At 15.1% G+C, this 11,434-nt stretch overlaps 1 pseudogene; it reads right to left on the bottom strand.

Moving 5' to 3' along the window:
* Positions 1–10,557, bottom strand: part of LOC6036884 — a 26,107-nt pseudogene extending 15,550 nt beyond the window's left edge.
* Between the last annotated feature and the right edge of the window lie 877 nt (positions 10,558–11,434).

Here is an 11,434-nt window from a genome sequence, read left to right as displayed (position 1 = left end):
AAAATTTTAGAATTTTAGAATTTAAATTTTAAATTTTAAATTTTAAATTTTAAATTTTAAATTTTAAATTTTAAATTTTAAATTTAAATTTTAAGAATTTAGAATTTAAATTTTAGAATTTTAGAATTTTAGAATTTTAGAATTTTAGAATTTTAGAATTTTAGAATTTTAGAATTTTAGAATTTTAAAATTTTAAATTTAAATTTTAAATTTTAAATTTTAAATTTTAGAATTTTAGAATTTTAAATTTTAAATTTTAAATTTTAGTTTTAGAATTTTAGAATTTTAAATTTTTAAATTTTAGAATTTTAGAATTTTAAATTTTAGAATTTTAAATTTTAAATTTTAAATTTTAGAATTTTAGAATTTTAAATTTTAAATTTTCAAATTTAGAATTTTAAATTTTAAATTTTAGAATTTTAGAATTTTAGAATTTTAAATTTTAAATTTTAGAATTTTAAATTTTAGAATTTTAGAATTTTAGAATTTTAAATTTTAAATTTTAAATTTTAAATTTTAAATTTTAAATTTTAAATTAAATTTTAGAATTTTAAATTTTAAATTTTAAATTTTAAATTTTAGATTTTAAATTTTAAATTTTAAATTTTAAATTTTAGAATTTTAAATTTTAAATTTTAAATTTTAAATTTTAAATTTTAAATTTTAAATTTTAGAATTTTAAATTTTAGAATTTTAGAATTTTAGAATTTTTTGAATTTTAAATTTTAAGATTTTTAGAATTTTAAATTTTAAATTTTAAATTTTAAATTTAAATTTTAAAATTTTAAATTTTAAATTTTAGAATTTTAGAATTTTAAATTTTAGAATTTAAATTTTAAATTTTAGAATTTTAGAATTTTAAAATTTTAGAATTTTAGAATTTTAAATTTTAGAATTTTGAATTTTAGAATTTTAGAATTTTAAATTTTAAATTTTAGAATTTTAAATTTTAAATTTTAAATTTTAAATTTTAAATTTTAGAATTTTAGAATTTTAAATTTTAAATTTTAGAATTTTAGAATTTTAGAATTTTAAATTTTAGAATTTTAGAATTTTAGAATTTTAAAATTTAAATTTTAGAATTTTAGAATTTTAAATTTGAATTTTAAATTTTAGAATTTTAGAATTTTAAATTTTAAATTTTAGAATTAGAATTTTAGAATTTTAGAATTTTAAATTTTAATTTTAAATTTGAATTTTAAATTTTAGAATTTTAAATTTTAGAATTTTAGAATTTTAGAATTTTAGAATTTTAAATTTTAAATTTTAAATTTTAAATTTTAGAAATTTTAAATTTTAGAATTTTAAATTTTAAATTTTAGAATTTTAAATTTTAAATTTTAGAATTTTAGAATTTTAGAATTTTAGAATTTTAAATTTTAAATTTTAAATTTTAAGAATTTTAGAATTTTAGAATTTTAAATTTAGATTTTAATTTTAAATTTTAAATTTTAAATTTTAAATTTTAAATTTTAGAATTTTAGAATTTTAGAATTTTAGAATTTTAAATTTTAGAATTTTAAATTTTAGAATTTTAGAATTTTAGAATTTTAGAATTTTAGAATTTTAGAATTTTAGAATTTTAGAATTTTAAATTTTAGAATTTTAAAATTTTAGAATTTTAAATTTTAGAATTTTAAATTTTAAATTTTAAATTTTAGAATTTTAGAATTTTAGAATTTTAGAATTTTAGATTTTAGAATTTTAAATTTTAAATTTTAAATTTTAAATTTTAGAATTTTAGAATTTTAAATTTTAGAATTTTAGAATTTTAGAATTTTAGAATTTTAAATTTTAAATTTTAGATTTTAAATTTTAGAATTTTAAATTTTAGAAATTTTAAAATTTTAGAATTTTAGAATTTTAGAATTTTAAATTTTAAATTTTAGAATTTTAGAATTTTAAATTTAGAATTTTAGAATTTTAAATTTTAAATTTTAAATTTAGTAAATTTTAAAATTTTAAATTTTAGAATTTTAGAATTTTAGAATTTTAGAATTTTAGAATTTTAAATTTTAAATTTTAAATTTTAGAATTTTAAATTTTAGAATTTTAGAATTTTAGAATTTTAGAATTTTAAATTTTAAATTTTAAATTTTAGAATTTTAAATTTTAAATTTTAGAATTTTAAATTTTAAATTTTAAATTTTAAATTTTAAATTTTAAATTTTAGAATTTTAAATTTTAGAATTTTAAATTTTAAATTTTAAATTTTAGAATTTTAGAATTTTAGAATTTTAGAATTTTAGAATTTTAGAATTTTAAATTTTAGAATTTTAAATTTTAAATTTTAAATTTTAAATTTTAAATTTTAAATTTTAGAATTTTAAAATTTAGAATTTTAGAATTTTAAATTTTAAATTTTAGATTTTAGAATTTTAAGAATTTAGAATTTTAGAATTTTAAATTTTAAATTTTAGAATTTTAAATTTTAAATTTTAGAATTTTAAATTTTAGAATTTTAAATTTTAAATTTTGAATTTTAAATTTTAGAATTTTAAATTTTAAATTTTAGAATTTTAGAATTTTAGAATTTTAGAATTTTAGAATTTTAGAATTTTAAATTTTAAATTTTAGAATTTTAGAATTTTAAATTTTAAAATTTTAAATTTTAGAATTTTAAATTTTAAATTTTAAATTTTAAATTTTAAATTTTAGAATTTTAAATTTTAGAATTTTAGAATTTTAAATTTTAAATTTTAGAATTTTAGAATTTTAAATTTTAGAATTTTAAATTTTAAATTTTAAATTTTAAATTTTAAATTTTAGAATTTTAGAATTTTAGAATTTTAGAATTTTAAATTTTAAATTTTAGAATTTTAGAATTTTAGAATTTTAGAATTTTAAATTTTAATTTTAGAATTTTAAATTTTAGAATTTTAGAATTTTAAATTTTAAATTTTAGAATTTTGAATTTTAAATTTTAAATTTTAAATTTTAGAATTTTAAATTTTAGAATTTTAGAATTTTAGAATTTTAAATTTTAAATTTTAAATTTTGAATTTTAAATTTTAAATTTTAAATTTTAGAATTTTAGAATTTTAAATTTTAAATTTTAGAATTTTAGAATTTTAGATTTTAGATTTTAGAATTTTAAATTTTAAATTTTAAATTTTAAATTTTAAATTTTAGAATTTTAGAATTTTAAATTTTAGAATTTTAAATTTTAAAATTTTAGATTTTAAATTTTAGAATTTTAGAATTTTAAATTTTAGAATTTTAATTTGAATTTTAGAATTTTAAATTTTAGAATTTTAGAATTTTAAAATTTTAAATTTTAGAATTTTAAATTTTAGAATTTTAAATTTTAAATTTTAGAATTTTAAATTTTAAATTTTAAATTTTAGAATTTTAGAATTTTAAATTTTAAATTTTAGAATTTTAAATTTTAAATTTTAAATTTTAGAATTTTAAATTGATTTTTAATTTTAAATTTTAGAATTTTAGAATTTTAGAATTTTAGAATTTTAAATTTTAAATTTTAGAATTTTAGAATTTTAGAATTTTAAATTTTAGAATTTTAGAATTTTAAATTTTAATTGAATTTTAGAATTTTAGAATTTTAGAATTTTAAATTTTAGAATTTTAGAATTTTAAAATTTTAAATTTTAGAATTTTAAATTTTAAATTTTAGAAATTTTAAATTTTAAAATTTTTAAATTTTAAATTTTAGAATTTTAGATTAGAATTTTAAAATTTTAGAATTTTAAATTTTAAATTTTAAATTTTAGAATTTTAAATTTTAGAATTTTAGAATTTTAGAATTTTAGAATTTTAAATTTTAAATTTTAGAATTTTAGAATTTTAGAATTTTAAATTTTAAATTTTAGAATTTTAGAATTTTAAATTTTAAATTTTAAATTTTAAATTTAGATTTTAAAATTTAAATTTTAGAATTTTAGAATTTTAAATTTTAAATTTTAAATTTTAGAATTTTAAATTTTAAATTTTAAATTTTAGAATTTTAGAATTTTAAATTTTAAATTTTAAAATTTAGAATTTTAAATTTTAAATTTTAGAATTTTAGAATTTTAAATTTTAGAATTTTAGAATTTTAGAATTTTAGAATTTTAGAATTTTAGAATTTTAGAATTTTAAATTTTAATTTTAAATTTTAAATTTTAAATTTTAAATTTTAAATTTTAAAATTTTAGAATTTTAAATTTTAGAATTTTAAATTTTAAATTTTAGAATTTTAGAATTTTAAATTTTAAATTTTAAATTTTAAATTTTAAATTTTAAATTTTAAATTTTAGAATTTTAAATTTTAAATTTTAAATTTTAGAATTTTAAATTTTAAATTTTAGAATTTTAAATTTTAGAATTTTAGATTTTAAATTTTAGAATTTTAAATTTTAGAATTTTAAATTTTAAATTTTAGAATTTTAAATTTTAAATTTTAGAATTTTAAATTTTAAATTTTAGAATTTTAGAATTTTAAATTTTAGAATTTTAAATTTTAGAATTTTAGAATTTTAAATTTTAAATTTTAGAATTTTAGAATTTTAAATTTTAAATTTTAGAAATTTTAAATTTTAAATTTTAAATTTTAAATTTTAAATTTTAAATTTTAAATTTGAATTTTAGAATTTTAAATTTTAAATTTTAGAATTTTAAATTTTAAATTTTAGAATTTTAAATTTTGAATTTTAAATTTTAAATTTTAAAATTTTAAATTTTAAATTTTAAATTTTAGAATTTTAAATTTTAAATTTTAAATTTTAAATTTTAAATTTTAAATTTTAAATTTTAAAATTTTAGAATTTTAGAATTTTAGAATTTTAAATTTTAGAATTTTAGAATTTTAAAATTTTAAATTTTAGAATTTTAGAATTTTAAATTTTAGAAATTTTAGAATTTTAAATTTTAAATTTTAAATTTTAAATTTTAGAATTTTAAATTTTAAATTTTAGAATTTTAAATTTTAGAATTTTGAATTTTAAATTTTAGAATTTTAAATTTTAAATTTTAGAATTTTAAATTTTAAATTTTAAATTTTAGATTTTTAAATTTTAGAATTTTAAATTTTAAATTTTAGAATTTTAGAATTTTAGAATTTTAGAATTTTAAGAATTTTAAATTTTAAATTTTAAATTTTAAATTTTAAATTTTAGAATTTTAAATTTTAAATTTTAAATTTTAGAATTTTAGAATTTTAAATTTTAGAATTTTAAATTTTAGAATTTTAGAATTTTAAATTTTAAATTTTAGAATTTTAAGAATTTTAGAATTTTAAATTTTAAGAATTTTAAATTTTAAATTTTAAATTTAAATTTTAGAATTTTAAATTTTAAATTTTAAAATTTTAGAATTTTAAATTTTAGATTTTAAATTTTAAATTTTAGAATTTTAGTTTAAATTTTAAATTTTAGAATTTTAGAATTTTAGAATTTTAGAATTTTAGAATTTTAGAATTTTAGAATTTTAGAATTTTAGAATTTTAAATTTTAGAATTTTAGAATTTTAGAATTTTAGAATTTTAGAATTTTAGAATTTTAAATTTTAAATTTTAAATTTTAGAATTTTAAATTTTAAATTTTAAATTTTAAATTTTAAATTTTAAATTTTAAAATTTTAAATTTTAAAATTTTAAATTTTAAATTTTAGAATTTTAGAATTTTAAATTTTAGAATTTTAAATTTTAGAATTTTAGAATTTTAAATTTTAAATTTAAATTTTAGAATTTTAAATTTTAGAATTTTAGAATTTTAGAATTTTAAATTTTAATTTTAAATTTTAAATTTTAAAATTTTAAATTTTAGAATTTTAGAATTTTAATTTTAGAATTTTAGAATTTTAAATTTTAAATTTTAGATTTTTTAAATTTTAGATTTTGAATTTTAAATTTTAGAATTTTAGAATTTTAAATTTTAGAATTTTAAATTTTAAATTTTAGAATTTTAGAATTTTAGAATTTTTTTTAGAATTTTAATTTTAAATTTTAGAATTTTTAATTTTTAGAATTTTAAATTTTAAATTGAATTTTAAATTTTGAATTTTAGAATTTTAGAATTTTAAATTTTAAATTTTAAATTTTAAATTTTAGAATTTTAGAATTTTAGAATTTTAAATTTTAGAATTTTAGAATTTTAAATTTTAGAATTTTGAAATTTTAAATTTTAGAATTTTAGAATTTTAGAATTTTAGAATTTTAAATTTTAGAATTTTAAATTTTAAAATTTTAAATTTTAAATTTTAGAAATTTTAAATTTTAGAATTTTAAATTTTAAATTTTGAATTTTAAATTTTAAATTTTAGAATTTTAGAATTTTAAAATTTAGAATTTTAAATTTTAGAATTTTAAAATTTTAAATTTTAGAATTTTAAATTTTAAATTTTAGAATTTTAAATTTTAGAATTTTAAATTTTAGAATTTTAAATTTTAAATTTTAGAATTTTAAATTTTAAATTTTAAATTTTAGAATTTTAGAATTTTAGAATTTTAAATTTTAAATTTTAGAATTTTAAATTTTAGAATTTTAAATTTTAAATTTTAAATTTTAGAATTTTAAATTTTAAATTTTAAATTTTAGAATTTTAAATTTTAGAATTTTAGAATTTTAAATTTTAAATTTTAGAATTTTAGAATTTTAGAATTTTAGAATTTTAGAATTTTAGAATTTTAGAATTTTAGAATTTTAAATTTTAAATTTTAGAATTTTAAATTTTAAATTTTAAATTTTAAATTTTAGAATTTTAAATTTTAGAATTTTAAATTTTAGAATTTTAAATTTTAAATTTTAAATTTTAGAATTTTAAATTTTAGAATTTTAAATTTTAGAATTTTAGAATTTTAGAATTTTAAATTTTAGAATTTTAAATTTTAAATTTTAAATTTTAGAATTTTAAATTTTAGAATTTTAGAATTTTAGAATTTTAAATTTTAGAATTTTAGAATTTTAAATTTTAAATTTTAAATTTTAAATTTTAGAATTTTAGAATTTTAAATTTTAGAATTTTAGAATTTTAAATTTTAAATTTTAGAATTTTAAATTTTGAATTTTAAATTTTAAATTTTAAATTTTAAATTTTAGAATTTTAAATTTTAAATTTTAAATTTTAAATTTTAAATTTTAGAATTTTAGAATTTTAAATTTTAGAATTTTAAATTTTAGAATTTTAAATTTTAGAATTTTAAATTTTAGAATTTTAAATTTTAAATTTTAGAATTTTAAATTTTAAATTTTAAATTTTAAATTTTAGAATTTTAAATTTTAAATTTTAAATTTTAAATTTTAGAATTTTTTAAAAATTTTAGAATTTTAAATTTTAAATTTTAAATTTTAGAATTTTAGAATTTTAGAATTTTAGAATTTTAAATTTTAGAATTTTAGAATTTTAGAATTTTAAATTTTAAATTTTAGAATTTTGAATTTTAAATTTTAGAATTTTAAATTTTTAAATTTTAAATTTTAAATTTTAAATTTTAAATTTTAGAATTTTAGAATTTTAAAATTTTAAATTTTAGAATTTTAAATTTTAGAATTTTAGAATTTTTAAATTTTAGAATTTTAGAATTTTAAATTTTAAATTTTAAATTTTAAATTTTAAATTTTAGAATTTTAAATTTTAAATTTTAAATTTTAGAATTTTAAATTTTAGAATTTTAAATTTTAAATTTTAAATTTTAGAATTTTAGAATTTTAAATTTTAGAATTTTAGAATTTTAGAATTTTAAATTTTAAATTTTAAATTTTAAATTTTAGAATTTTAAATTTTAGAATTTTAAATTTTAAATTTTAAATTTTAGAATTTTAGAATTTTAAATTTTAGAATTTTGAATTTTAGAATTTTAAATTTTAAATTTTAAATTTTAAAATTTTAAAATTTTAAATTTTAAATTTTAATTTTAGAATTTTAGAATTTTAAATTTTAAATTTTAAATTTTAAATTTTAGAATTTTAGAATTTTAGAATTTTAAATTTTAAATTTTAGATTTTAAATTTTAAATTTTAAATTTTAGAATTTTAGAATTTTAGAATTTTAGAATTTTAGAATTTTAAAATTTTAGAATTTTAGAATTTTAGAATTTTAGAATTTTAAATTTTAAATTTTAAATTTTAGAATTTAAATTTTAAATTAAATTTTAAATTTTAGATTTTAAATTTTAGAATTTTAAATTTTAGAATTTTAAATTTTAAATTTTAAATTTTAAATTTTAGAATTTTAGAATTTTAGAATTTTAAATTTTAAATTTTAGAATTTTAGAATTTTAGAATTTTAAATTTTAAATTTTAGAATTTTAAATTTTAGAATTTTAAATTTTAAATTTTAAATTTTAGAATTTTAAATTTTAGATTTTAAATTTTAGAATTTTAGAATTTTAAGATTTTAAATTTTAAATTTTAAATTTTAGAATTTTAGAATTTTAAATTTTAGAATTTTAGAATTTTAAATTTTAGAATTTTAGAATTTTAAATTTTAGAATTTTAGAATTTTAGAATTTTAGAATTTTAGAATTTTAGAATTTTAGAATTTTAGAATTTTAGAATTTTAGAATTTTAGAATTTTAGAATTTTAGAATTTTAGAATTTTAGAATTTTAGAATTTTAGAATTTTAGAATTTTTTTTTTGAATGATATTTTTTAAAAATCCTATTATTTAAAAGCCCAAATTCCTAAAACTTAATTGTATAATCCTTAAAAATCTTCTAAGTTCTAGAGTTCTTAAATAATTTTAAAGAATTTTGAAATTCATAAATTTAAAAATCCTAAATTTCAAATATTTTAAAATTTCAAAAAATCAGCAAACATACATGCCTAATTAAAAAAAATAAATTCTTGCAATTTCGATTTTAAAATTAGTTGCAAAAAAATGTGTTTTATAGGTTTTTAAATCTATTTTTAAAATGTCTTAATTTTTAATTGATTTTTATGTTTAAAATACCTTTTTTAAAAATTTTATGTTATTAATATTTAAGTAAGAATTTAATTCATAAATTGATGCCAATTAAAGTAATTTGACAAATGTCGCAGTGTATATTAAGAAGCTATCCTGCTCATTCCTACCTAATGTAAACGTCAACGTTATCTTTTTTCAGGCAACTAAAATATTCCAATCTGATCATGCCGGAAACCATGAGTTCGCCTCCGTAGAACCCACGGAAGTATTCACGTTATCTCGTACCCCGGTGGCCATCAATCCGCCTGAGATCCAAGATTGGCGGGTTAAACTTGATCAGCTCGTCGAGAAGCAAAAGTCCAACACCAACATCCAAGCCGGAAGCTGCGGTCAAGGCAAATCCGAGAGCATCCGAAGAATGCTAAGTTGGAGAAGAATCGGCGATCCGGAAGTTAAATTTCGTGAAAAAGTTAATATTATTGTGAAATTAGATGTGTTTGAATAAAAAATAAAATAAAAAACAGCACAACAGTTTTTTTCAACAGCAACATAACCTAAAAATCCGAAATGACAGCACACGACAATAGCACGACATTCTAAATAACAAAACCGTGCGACGTCGGTCGAATGTCGTACGACAATGTCGTACAATTTCGATTATCGATCGCACGACAAATACGACATTTTGGTGCAAAAACGTCTGACATTCGTGCGATAGTCGCGCGACATTGTCGTGCGACGTCGTACGATTGCACGGACGACAAACGACGGACGTCCGACGGACTTTTCAGTCAGGGGAGTGAGGTCCTTACACCCCCGAAAGGACGTCGTTCTCAGCAGACACGAAATGTACAGCGGTAGCAACTTCATGCAATTCGGCAGGACGAGCTGGTCGGCGGACGTAGATAATGCACAGTTCTTCCGGTAGCAGGCCAGAATCTGGGCCGTCCTCGTGATCAGGCTGTCCTTGATTGCCTTCGGGTTGTTCTCCAGCATCTTGAACAGGCCCGGCTTGGCGAAGACCAGATTGGTCGTATCCAGGTCGCAACTGCGGAACAAATCCGCCAACTGGTTGCATGTCTTCAGGCTAAGATTAAGCACGCACAGCTGGCGCTTGTCCGAGCAGGATGTGTGCATGAACATTGCCTGTCGGTGGAGAAGGTTAGGTTCTGTGTAAGCTTTTAGAAGTTAACCTTTACTTGGGCATCTCCGACGACCACCATCTGTAGCTGCCGGTGACTTCATCATGGACTCCATGGACCTTAATCGAGGCACGCTCCTAGCCCTCAGCTTCTGCACAGCAACCAGCCCGGAATTGACGTTGTTGTACGACACGTCAATCACGAACCACATCGCCAGTGCCTTCGGCGGAGTGTTATTCCGGCAGTAGTCCTTGGTGATCACAAAGTCGTACGTTCCGGACGCTCGTACTTGTCTATTCGCTGGCCGGTGTGATCCAGATGCCGGAAGTACTCTGCCGGAACTTCTGTCGTTGCCTTGCACAACAAACACTGGAACAACGTCCGCCGTCGATGATCTGGATTTACGGACACATGTAGGCCGTGTAGCGAATGCATCGAATCGGTCCCACCTCGCCAAAATTGATGATCGGTTGGGCCAGTTCCTTCTCGACGGCACGATCGACTCGAACCGAACGACACTCTGCTTCATGTCCGTGTTGACCGGGAGGTGGAACATCAACGAACGCTTCCGCATCTTAACGGATAACCATTTACGGGTTCACGTTCCAGTTCTGGTGTTCTCTCAGCATGTTTAATGGGTTCCGGCGACTTTTCTTGCTGTTCCGGAATATCTAGTCGGAATTTTTTAACCGGCAAGGTTTTTTTCAACTATTCAAACGAACTGCTCGACTGATTTGACAACGAGAACTGTCATTCGCTTTTGACAGTTCTCGCTGTCAAAAAAAAATCGAGCAGTCTGATGCGTGCACGCAAAAAAAAGTAAGCCAAAAAGCAAGTTATCGCGGTTAACGCGCGTTAAAGCAAGTTAAAGCAACTTAAAGCGGAACGGTGAAATTGAACGCTGCAAAGGTCTGAAAAGGAAGCTTTATCGCTCGGTTAGCGCGGAAGTGACGCACCCCTCGGTTTACACACAAGTTAGAACAAAGATGTACATCTGTTCTCTATGATAGTATTAGTAATCATCAACCCCAAGACCGTTCGGTGTTGCCAGAAACTTTGTTGGAGCATTTTTTATCAAACTATAAATTTAATTTCTCTTTTATGATTTTTGGTTTTTTGTCAAAACTGTTTATCGACAAATGCTTGATTTATTCAACTTCATTGAATTATACCCTCTATATAGACAAAACATTAAAGCACAGAGAATTGTGATTAAAGAAACAACATAAATTATGACCGAAAAATAATGAATTTTTCAAACTCTAGCCACCTTGACAATACTTTCTCTGGCAAGCACGGTGACAGTTGACAGTTTCGACCATTTTTATTTTTTGCATTTTTTTATTTGGCTCAAACTTTGTGGGGGCTTTCCCTATGACCAAATAAGCTATTTTATACCCGCATAGTCAACAACCATACAGTCACCATTTGTCGAATGATTTTTCCTAAAT

The sequence above is a fragment of the Culex quinquefasciatus genome, chromosome 2, assembly GCF_015732765.1.
Source record: "Culex quinquefasciatus strain JHB chromosome 2, VPISU_Cqui_1.0_pri_paternal, whole genome shotgun sequence".
Taxonomy (NCBI): domain Eukaryota; kingdom Metazoa; phylum Arthropoda; class Insecta; order Diptera; family Culicidae; genus Culex; species Culex quinquefasciatus.
This window is presented reverse-complemented; position numbering and strand designations above follow the sequence as displayed.